Source organism: Triturus cristatus, chromosome 7 (genome assembly GCF_964204655.1).
Source record: "Triturus cristatus chromosome 7, aTriCri1.1, whole genome shotgun sequence".
Taxonomy (NCBI): Eukaryota; Metazoa; Chordata; class Amphibia; order Caudata; family Salamandridae; genus Triturus; species Triturus cristatus.
This window is the reverse complement of record NC_140590.1, coordinates 1475331497-1475344200: the sequence shown is the minus strand read 5'-3', so window position 1 is coordinate 1475344200 and position 12704 is coordinate 1475331497.

The window sequence follows — 12704 nt, the reverse complement described above, 5'->3', positions numbered from 1 at the left end:
TTTACTGTCAAAAAATTAAATATTAAAAAATTACCATTTTTGACCATCTGGAGAAAGTTCGACAGGTCACGGGTCATCGTTTTTCATCAGAAAATTGTTTTTTTGGACTGTAGAAAAATTGATTCAAAATGTCATTTGGATTGTGCCTCATGTTGAATAACTACTTTTTAAAGCCTCAATGTGACCAAAATTGCCATTTTTGGCAGAATTTTTCTACTACTCAGAAGCCTCTATTTCAACCAATTTCAGGCACTAAAATTACTCTAAACACACTTATTTCAGTTCCAAAAGTGATAATTCACAAGCAATAGTCATTTACAGTTAAAAAATTAAATATTAAAAAATTACCATTTTTGACCATCTGAGGAAAGTTCGACAGGTCATGGGTCATTGTTTTTCATCAGAAAATTGATTTTTTGGACTGTAGAAAAATTGATTCAAAATGTCATTTGGATTGTGCCCCATGTTGAATAACTACTTTTTTAAGCCTCAATGTGACCAAAATTGGCATTTTTACAGACTTTTTCTCCTACTCAGGAGCTTCTATTTTGACCAATTTCAGGCATTAAAATGACTCTAAACACACTTATATTAGTTCCAAAATTGATATTTCACATGCAAAAGTCATTTACAGTCAAAAAATTAAATATTAAAAATTTACAATTTTTGACCATCTGGAGAAAGTTCGACAGGTCACGGGTCATCGTTTTTCATCAGAAAATTGATTTTTTGGACTGTAGAAAAATTGATTCAAAATGTCATTTAGATTGTGCCTCATGTTGAATAACTACTTTTTAAAGCCTCAATGTGACCAAAATTGGCATTTTTACAGACATTTTCTCCTACTCAGAAACTGTTATTTCGACCAATTTCAGGCATTAAAATGACTCTAAACACACTTATTTTTGTTCCAAAAGTGATATTTCACATGCAAAAGTTATTTTGAGTCAAAAAATTAAATATTAAAAATTTACCATTTTTGACCATCTGGAGAAAGTTCGACAGGTCACGGGTCATCGTTTTTCATCAGAAAATTGATTTTTTGGACTGTAGAAAAATTGATTCAAAATGTCATTTGGATTGTGCCTCATGTTGAATAACTACTTTTTAAAGCCTCAATGTGACCAAAATTGGCATTTTTTGCAGTCTTTTTCTACTACTCAGAAGCCTCTATTTCAACCAATTTCAGGCATTAAAATGACTCTAAACACACTTATATTAGTTCCAAAAGTGATAATTCACATGCAATAGTCATTTACTGTCAAAAAATTAAATATTAAAAATTTACCATTTTTGACCATCTGGAGAAAGTTCGACAGGTCACGGGTCATCAATTTCATCAGAAAATTGATTTTTTGGACTGTAGAAAAATTGATTCAAAATGTCATTTGGATTGTGCCTCATGTTGAATAACTACTTATTAAAGCCTCAATGTGACCAAAATTGGCATTTTTACAGACATTTTCTCCTACTCAGAAACTTCTATTTCGACCAATTTCAGGTATTAAAATGGCTCTAAACACACTTATTATTGTTCCAAAAGTGATATTTCACATGCAAAAGTCATTTTGAGTCAAAAAATTAAATATAAAAAAATTACCATTTTTGACGATCTGAAAAAAGTTCGACAGGTCACGGGTCATCGTTTTTCATCAGAAAATTGATTTTTTGGACTGTAGAAAAATTGAGTCAAAATGTCATTTGGATTGTGCCTCATGTTGAATAAGTACTTTTTAAAGCCTCAATGTGACCAAAATTGGCATTTTTTGCAGACTTTTTCTACTACTCAGAAGCCTCTATTTCAACCAATTTCAGGCATTAAAATGACTCTAAACACACTTATATTAGTTCCAAAAGTGATAATTCACATGCAATAGTCATTTACTGTCAAAAAATTAAATAATAAAAAATTACCATTTTTGACCATCTGGAGAAAGTTCGACAGGTCATTGGTCATCGTTTTTCATCAGAAAATAGTTTTTTTGGACTGTAGAAAAATTGATTCAAAATGTCATTTGGATTGTGCCTCATGTTGAATAACTACTTTTTAAAGCCTCAATGTGACCAAAATTGGCATTTTTACAGACTTTTTCTCCTACTCAGAAACTTCTATTTCGACCAATTTCAGGCATTAAAATGACTCTAAACAGACTTATTTTTGTTCCAAACGTGATATTTCACATGCAAAAGTCATTTTGAGTCAAAAAATTAAATATTAAAAATTTACCATTTTTGACCATCTGGAGAAAGTTCGACAGGTCACGGGTCATCAATTTCATCAGAAAATAGTTTTTTTGGACTGTAGAAAAATTGATTCAAAATGTCATTTGGATTGTGCCTCATGTTGAATAACTACTTATTAAAGCCTCAATGTGACCAAAATTGGCATTTTTACAGACATTTTCTCCTACTCAGAAACTTTTATTTCGACCAATTTCAGGCATTAAAATGGCTCTAAACACACTTATTATTGTTCCAAAAGTGATATTTCACATGCAAAAGTCATTTTGAGTCAAAAAATTAAATATTAAAAAATTACCATTTTTGACGATCTGAAGGAAGTTCGACAGGTCACGGGTCATCGTTTTTCATCAGAAAATTGATTTTTTGGACTGTAGAAAAATTGATTCAAAATGTCATTTAGATGGTGCCTCATGTTGAATAACTACTTTTTAAAGCCTCAATGTGACCAAAATTGGTATTTTTTGCAGACTTTTTCTACTACTCAGAAGCCTCTATTTTAACCAATTTCAGGCATTAAAATGACTCTAAACACACTTATATTAGTTCCAAAATTGATAATTCACATGCAATAGTCATTTACTGTCAAAAAATTAAATAATAAAAAATTACCATTTTTGACCATTTGGAGAAAGTTCGACAGGTCATGGGTCATCGTTTTTCATCAGAAAATAGTTTTTTTGGACTGTAGAAAAATTGATTCAAAATGTCATTTGGATTGTGCCTCATGTTGAATAACTACTTTTTAAAGCCCCAATGTGACCAAAATTGCCATTTTTACAGACTTTTTCTCCTTCTCAGAAGCTTCTATTTTGACCAATTTCAGGCATTAAAATGACTCTAAACACACTTATATTAGTTCCAAAATTGATAATTCACATGCAATAGTCATTTACTGTCAAAAAATTAAATATTAAAAAATTACCATTTTTGACCATCTGAAGAAAGTTCGACAGGTCACGGGTCATCGTTTTTCATCAGAAAATTGTTTTTTTGGACTGTAGAAAAATTGATTCAAAATGTCATTTGGATTGTGCCTCATGTTGAATAACTACTTTTTAAAGCCTCAATGTGACCAAAATTGCCATTTTTGGCAGAATTGTTCTACTTCTCAGAAGCCTCTATTTCAACTAATTTCAGGCACTAAAATTACTCTAAACACACTTATTTCAGTTCCAAAAGTGATAATTCACAAGCAATAGTCATTTACAGTCAAGAAATTAAATATTAAAAAATTACCATTTTTGACGATCTGAAGAAAGTTCGACAGGTCACGGGTCATTGTTTTTCATCAGAAAATTGATTTTTTGGACTGTAGAAAAATTGATTCAAAATGTCATTTGGATTGTGCCCCATGTTGAATAACTACTTTTTTAAGCCTCAATGTGACCAAAATTGGCATTTTTACAGACTTTTTCTCCTACTCAGGAGCTTCTATTTTGACCAATTTCAGGCATTAAAATGACTGTAAACACACTTATATTAGTTCCAAAATTGATATTTCACATGCAAAAGTCATTTACAGTCAAAAAATTAAATATTAAAAATGTACAATTTTTGACCATCTGGAGAAAGTTCGACAGGTCACGGGTCATCGTTTTTCATCAGAAAATTGATTTTTTGGACTGTAGAAAAATTGATTCAAAATGTCATTTAGATTGTGCCTCATGTTGAATAACTACTTTTTAAAGCCTCAATGTGACCAAAATTGGCATTTTTACAGACATTTTCTCCTACTCAGAAACTGTTATTTCGACTAATTTCAGGCATTAAAATGACTCTAAACACACTTATTTTTGTTCCAAAAGTGATATTTCACATGCAAAAGTTATTTTGAGTCAAAAAATTAAATATTAAAAATTTACCATTTTTGACCATCTGGAGAAAGTTCGACAGGTCACGGGTCATCGTTTTTCATCAGAAAATTGATTTTTTGGACTGTAGAAAAATTGATTCAAAATGTAATTTGGATTGTGCCTCATGTTGAATAACTACTTTTTAAAGCCTCAATGTGACCAAAATTGGCATTTTTACAGACTTTTTCTCCTACTCAGAAACTTCTATTTCGACCAATTTCAGGCATTAAAATGACTCTAAACACACTTATTTTTGTTCCAAAAGTGATATTTCACATGCAAAAGTCATTTTGACTCAAAAAATTAAATATTAAAAATTTACCATTTTTGACCATCTGGAGAAAGTTCGACAGGTCACGGGTCATCGTTTTTCATCAGAAAATTGATTTTTTGGACTGTAGAAAAATTGATTCAAAATGTCATTTGGATTGTGCCTCATGTTGAATAACTACTTTTTAAAGCCTCAATGTGACCAAAATTGGCATTTTTTGCAGTCTTTTTCTACTACTCAGAAGCCTCTATTTCAACCAATTTCAGGCATTAAAATGACTCTAAACACACTTATATTAGTTCCAAAAGTGATAATTCACATGCAATAGTCATTTACTGTCAAAAAATTAAATATTAAAAATTTACCATTTTTGACCATCTGGAGAAAGTTCGACAGGTCACGGGTCATCAATTTCATCAGAAAATTGATTTTTTGGACTGTAGAAAAATTGATTCAAAATGTCATTTGGATTGTGCCTCATGTTGAATAACTACTTATTAAAGCCTCAATGTGACCAAAATTGGCATTTTTACAGACATTTTCTCCTACTCAGAAACTTCTATTTCGACCAATTTCAGGCATTAAAATGGCTCTAAACACACTTATTATTGTTCCAAAAGTGATATTTCACATGCAAAAGTCATTTTGAGTCAAAAAATTAAATATAAAAAAATTACCATTTTTGACCATCTGGAGAAAGTTCGACAGGTCACGGGTCATCAATTTCATCAGAAAATTGATTTTTTGGACTGTAGAAAAATTGATTCAAAATGTCATTTGGATTGTGCCTCATGTTGAATAAGTACTTTTTAAAGCCTCAATGTGACCAAAATTGCCATTTTTGGCAGAATTATTCTACTACTCAGAAGCCTCTATTTCAACCAATTTCAGGCACTAAAATTACTCTAAACACACCTATTTCAGTTCCAAAAGTGATAATTCACAAGCAATAGTCATTTACAGTCAAGAAATTAAATATTAAAAAATTACCATTTTTGACGATCTGAAGAAAGTTCGACAGGTCACGGGTCATTGTTTTTCATCAGAAAATTGATTTTTTGAACTGTAGGAAAATTGATTCAAAATGTCATTTGGATTGTGCCTCATGTTGAATAACTACTTTTTTAAGCCTCAATGTGACCAAAATTGGCATTTTTACAGACTTTTTCTCCTACTCAGGAGCTTCTATTTTGACCAAATTCAGGCATTAAAATGACTCTAAACACACTTATATTAGTTCCAAAATTGATATTTCACATGCAAAAGTCATTTACAGTCAAAAAATTAAATATTACAAATTTACAATTGTTGACCATCTGGAGAAAGTTCGATAGGTCACGGGTCATCGTTTTTCATCAGAAAATTGATTTTTTGGACTGTAGAAAAATTTATTCAAAATGTCATTTAGATTGTGCCTCATGTTGAATAACTACTTTTTAAAGCCTCAATGTGACCAAAATTGGCATTTTTACAGACATTTTCTCCTACTCAGAAACTGTTATTTCGACCAATTTCAGGCATTAAAATGACTCTAAACACACTTATTTCAGTTCCAAAAGTGATAATTCACAAGCAATAGTCATTTACAGTCAAGAAATTAAATATTAAAAAATTACCATTTTTGACGATCTGAAGAAAGTTCGACAGGTCACTGGTCATTGTTTTTCATCAGAAAATGTATTTTTTGGATTGTAGAAAAATGTATTCAAAATGTCATTTGGATTGTGCCTCATGTTGAATAACTACTTTTTAAAGCATCAATGTGACCAAAATTGCCATTTTTACAGACTTTTTCTTCTTCTCAGAAGCTTCTATTTTGACCAATTTCAGGCATTAAAATGACTCTAAAAACACTTATATTAGTTCCAAAAGTGATAATTCACATGCAATAGTCATTTACTGTCAAAAAATTAAATATTAAAAAATTACCATTTTTGACCATCTGGAGAAAGTCCGACAGGTCACGGGTCATCGTTTTTCATCAGAAAATTGATTTTTTGGACTGTAGAAAAATTGATTCAAAATGTCATTTGGATTGTGCCTCATGTTGAAAAACTACTTTTTTAAGCCTCAAAGTGACCAAAATTGGCATTTTTACAGACATTTTCTCCTACTCAGAAACTTCTATTTCGACCAATTTCAGGGATTAAAATGACTCTAAACACACTTATTTTTGTTCCAAAAGTGATATTTCACATGTAAAAGTCATTTTGAGTCAAAAAATTAAATAATAAAAAATTACCATTTTTGACCATCTGGAGAAAGTTCGACATCTTTATAACTACTTTTTAAAGCCTCAATGTGACCAAAATTGCCATTTTTACAGACTTTTTCTCCTTCTCAGAAGCTTCTATTTTGACCAATTTCAGGCATTAAAATGACTCTAAACACACTTATATTAGTTCCAAAAGTGATAATTCACATGCAATAGTCATTTACTGTCAAAAAATTAAATATTAAAAAATTTCCATATTTGACCATCTGGAGAAAGTTCGACAGGTCACGGGTCATCGTTTTTCATCGGAAAATTGATTTTTTGGACTGTAGAAAAATTGATTCAAAATGTCATTTGGATTGTGCCTCATGTTGAATAACTACTTTTTAAAGCCTCAATGTGACCAAAATTGGCATTTTTACAGACTTTTTCTCCTACTCAGAAACTTCTATTTCGACCAATTTCAGGCATTAAAATGACTCTAAACACACTTATTTTTGTTCCAAAAGTGATATTTCACATGCAAAAGTCATTTTGAGTCAAAAAATTAAATATAAAAAATTTACCATTTTTGACCATCTGGAGAAAGTTCGACAGGTCACGGGTCATCAATTTCATCAGAAAATTGATTTTTTGGACTGTAGAAAAATTGATTCAAAATGTCATTTGGATTGTGCCTCATGTTGAATAAGTACTTTTTAAAGCCTCAATGTGACCAAAATTGCCATTTTTGGCAGAATTATTCTACTACTCAGAAGCCTCTATTTCAACCAATTTCAGGCACTAAAATTACTCTAAACACACCTATTTCAGTTCCAAAAGTGATAATTCACAAGCAATAGTCATTTACAGTCAAGAAATAAAATATTAAAAAATTTCCATTTTTGACGATCTGAAGAAAGTTCGACAGGTCACGGGTCATTGTTTTTCATCAGAAAATTGATTTTTTGAACTGTAGAAAAATTGATTCAAAATGTCATTTGGATTGTGCCTCATGTTGAATAACTACTTTTTTAAGCCTCAATGTGACCAAAATTGGCATTTTTACAGACTTTTTCTCCTACTCAGGAGCTTCTATTTTGACCAAATTCAGGCATTAAAATGACTCTAAACACACTTATATTAGTTCCAAAATTGATATTTCACATGCAAAAGTCATTTACAGTCAAAAAATTAAATATTACAAATTTACAATTTTTGACCATCTGGAGAAAGTTCGATAGGTCACGGGTCATCGTTTTTCATCAGAAAATTGATTTTTTGGACTGTAGAAAAATTGATTCAAAATGTCATTTAGATTGTGCCTCATGTTGAATAACTACTTTTTAAAGCCTCAATGTGACCAAAATTGGCATTTTTACAGACATTTTCTCCTACTCAGAAACTGTTATTTCGACCAATTTCAGGCATTAAAATGACTCTAAACACACTTATTTCAGTTCCAAAAGTGATAATTCACAAGCAATAGTCATTTACAGTCAAGAAATTAAATATTAAAAAATTACCATTTTTGACGATCTGAAGAAAGTTCGACAGGTCACGGGTCATTGTTTTTCATCAGAAAATGTATTTTTTGGATTGTAGAAAAATGTATTCAAAATGTCATTTGGATTGTGCCTCATGTTGAATAACTACTTTTTAAAGCATCAATGTGACCAAAATTGCCATTTTTACAGACTTTTTCTTCTTCTCAGAAGCTTCTATTTTGACCAATTTCAGGCATTAAAATGACTCTAAAAACAGTTATATTAGTTCCAAAAGTGATAATTCACATGCAATAGTCATTTACTGTCAAAAAATTAAATATTAAAAAATTACCATTTTTGACCATCTGGAGAAAGTCCGACAGGTCACGGGTCATCGTTTTTCATCAGAAAATTGATTTTTTGGACTGTAGAAAAATTGATTCAAAATGTCATTTGGATTGTGCCTCATGTTGAAAAACTACTTTTTTAAGCCTCAAAGTGACCAAAATTGGCATTTTTACAGACATTTTCTCCTACTCAGAAACTTCTATTTCGACCAATTTCAGGGATTAAAATGACTCTAAACACACTTATTTTTGTTCCAAAAGTGATATTTCACATGTAAAAGTCATTTTGAGTCAAAAAATTAAATAATAAAAAATTACCATTTTTGACCATCTGGAGAAAGTTCGACATCTTTATAACTACTTTTTAAAGCCTCAATGTGACCAAAATTGCCATTTTTACAGACTTTTTCTCCTTCTCAGAAGCTTCTATTTTGACCAATTTCAGGCATTAAAATGACTCTAAACACACTTATATTAGTTCCAAAAGTGATAATTCACATGCAATAGTCATTTACTGTCAAAAAATTAAATATTAAAAAATTTCCATATTTGACCATCTGGAGAAAGTTCGACAGGTCACGGGTCATCGTTTTTCATCGGAAAATTGATTTTTTGGACTGTAGAAAAATTGATTCAAAATGTCATTTGGATTGTGCCTCATGTTGAATAACTACTTTTTAAAGCCTCAATGTGACCAAAATTGGCATTTTTACAGACATTTTCTCCTACTCAGAAACTGTTATTTCGACTAATTTCAGGCATTAAAATGACTCTAAACACACTTATTTTTGTTCCAAAAGTGATATTTCACATGCAAAAGTTATTTTGAGTCAAAAAATTAAATATTAAAAATTTACCATTTTTGACCATCTGGAGAAAGTTCGACAGGTCACGGGTCATCGTTTTTCATCAGAAAATTGATTTTTTGGACTGTAGAAAAATTGATTCAAAATGTAATTTGGATTGTGCCTCATGTTGAATAACTACTTTTTAAAGCCTCAATGTGACCAAAATTGGCATTTTTACAGACTTTTTCTCCTACTCAGAAACTTCTATTTCGACCAATTTCAGGCATTAAAATGACTCTAAACACACTTATTTTTGTTCCAAAAGTGATATTTCACATGCAAAAGTCATTTTGACTCAAAAAATTAAATATTAAAAATTTACCATTTTTGACCATCTGGAGAAAGTTCGACAGGTCACGGGTCATCGTTTTTCATCAGAAAATTGATTTTTTGGACTGTAGAAAAAATGATTCAAAATGTCATTTGGATTGTGCCTCATGTTGAATAACTACTTTTTAAAGCCTCAATGTGACCAAAATTGGCATTTTTTGCAGTCTTTTTCTACTACTCAGAAGCCTCTATTTCAACCAATTTCAGGCATTAAAATGACTCTAAACACACTTATATTAGTTCCAAAAGTGATAATTCACATGCAATAGTCATTTACTGTCAAAAAATTAAATATTAAAAATTTACCATTTTTGACCATCTGGAGAAAGTTCGACAGGTCACGGGTCATCAATTTCATCAGAAAATTGATTTTTTGGACTGTAGAAAAATTGATTCAAAATGTCATTTGGATTGTGCCTCATGTTGAATAACTACTTATTAAAGCCTCAATGTGACCAAAATTGGCATTTTTACAGACATTTTCTCCTACTCAGAAACTTCTATTTCGACCAATTTCAGGCATTAAAATGGCTCTAAACACACTTATTATTGTTCCAAAAGTGATATTTCACATGCAAAAGTCATTTTGAGTCAAAAAATTAAATATAAAAAAATTACCATTTTTGACCATCTGGAGAAAGTTCGACAGGTCACGGGTCATCAATTTCATCAGAAAATTGATTTTTTGGACTGTAGAAAAATTGATTCAAAATGTCATTTGGATTGTGCCTCATGTTGAATAAGTACTTTTTAAAGCCTCAATGTGACCAAAATTGCCATTTTTGGCAGAATTATTCTACTACTCAGAAGCCTCTATTTCAACCAATTTCAGGCACTAAAATTACTCTAAACACACTTATTTCAGTTCCAAAAGTGATAATTCACAAGCAATAGTCATTTACAGTCAAGAAATTAAATATTAAAAAATTACCATTTTTGACGATCTGAAGAAAGTTCGACAGGTCACGGGTCATTGTTTTTCATCAGAAAATTGATTTTTTGAACTGTAGAAAAATTGATTCAAAATGTCATTTGGATTGTGCCTCATGTTGAATAACTACTTTTTTAAGCCTCAATGTGACCAAAATTGGCATTTTTACAGACTTTTTCTCCTACTCAGGAGCTTCTATTTTGACCAATTTCAGGCATTAAAATGACTCTAAACACACTTATATTAGTTCCAAAATTGATATTTCACATGCAAAAGTCATTTACAGTCAAAAAATTAAATATTAAAAATTTACAATTTTTGACCATCTGGAGAAAGTTCGATAGGTCACGGGTCATCGTTTTTCATCAGAAAATTGATTTTTTGGACTGTAGAAAAATTGATTCAAAATGTCATTTAGATTGTGCCTCATGTTGAATAACTACTTTTTAAAGCCTCAATGTGACCAAAATTGGCATTTTTACAGACATTTTCTCCTACTCAGAAACTGTTATTTCGACCAATTTCAGGCATTAAAATGACTCTAAACACACTTATTTCAGTTCCAAAAGTGATAATTCACAAGCAATAGTCATTTACAGTCAAGAAATTAAATATTAAAAAATTACCATTTTTGACGATCTGAAGAAAGTTCGACAGGTCACGGGTCATTGTTTTTCATCAGAAAATGTATTTTTTGGATTGTAGAAAAATGTATTCAAAATGTCATTTGGATTGTGCCTCATGTTGAATAACTACTTTTTAAAGCATCAATGTGACCAAAATTGCCATTTTTACAGACTTTTTCTCCTTCTCAGAAGCTACTATTTTGACCAATTTCAGGCATTAAAATGACTCTAAACACACTTTTATTAGTTCCAAAATTGATATTTCACATGCAAAAGTCATTTACAGTCAAGAAATTAAATATTAAAAAATTACCATTTTTGACGATCTGAAGAAAGTTCGACACATCACGGGTCATTGTTTTTCATCAGAAAATTGATTTTTTGGATTGTAGAAAAATTGATTCAAAATGTCATTTGGATTGTGCCTCATGTTGAATAACTACTTTTTAAAGCCTCAATGTGACCAAAATTGGCATTTTTACAAACTTTTTCTCCTTCTCAGAAGCTACTATTTTGACCAATTTCAGGCATTAAAATGACTCTAAACACACTTTTATTAGTTCCAAAATTGATATTTCACATGCAAAAGTCATTTACAGTCAAGAAATTAAATATTAAAAAATTACCATTTTTGACGATCTGAAGAAAGTTCGACACATCACGGGTCATTGTTTTTCATCAGAAAATTGATTTTTTGGATTGTAGAAAAATTGATTCAAAATGTCATTTGGATTGTGCCTCATGTTGAATAACTACTTTTTAAAGCCTCAATGTGACCAAAATTGGCATTTTTACAGACATTTTCTCCTACTCAGAAACTTCTATTTCGACCAATTTCAGGGATTAAAATGACTCTAAACACACTTATTTTTGTTCCAAAAGTGATATTTCACATGTAAAAGGCATTTTGAGTCAAAAAATTAAATAATAAAAAATTACCATTTTTGACCATCTGGAGAAAGTTCGACATCTTTATAACTACTTTTTAAAGCCTCAATGTGACCAAAATTGCCATTTTTACAGACTTTTTCTCCTTCTCAGAAGCTTCTATTTTGACCAATTTCAGGCATTAAAATGACTCTAAACACACTTATATTAGTTCCAAAAGTGATAATTCACATGCAATAGTCATTTACTGTCAAAAAATTAAATATTAAAAAATTACCATTTTTGACCATCTGGAGAAAGTTCGACAGGTCACGGGTCATCGTTTTTCATCGGAAAATTGATTTTTTGGACTGTAGAAAAATTGATTCAAAATGTCATTTGGATTGTGCATCATGTTGAATAACTACTTTTTAAAGCCTCAATGTGACCAAAATTGGCATTTTTACAGACTTTTTCTCCTACTCAGAAACTTCTATTTCGACCAATTTCAGGCATTAAAATGACTCTAAACACACTTATTTTTGTTCCAAAAGTGATATTTCACATGCAAAAGTCATTTTGAGTCAAAAAATTAAATATTAAAAATTTACCATTTTTGACCATCTGGAGAAAGTTCGACAGGTCACGGGTCATCGTTTTTCATCAGAAAATTGATTTTTTGGACTGTAGAAAAATTGATTCAAAA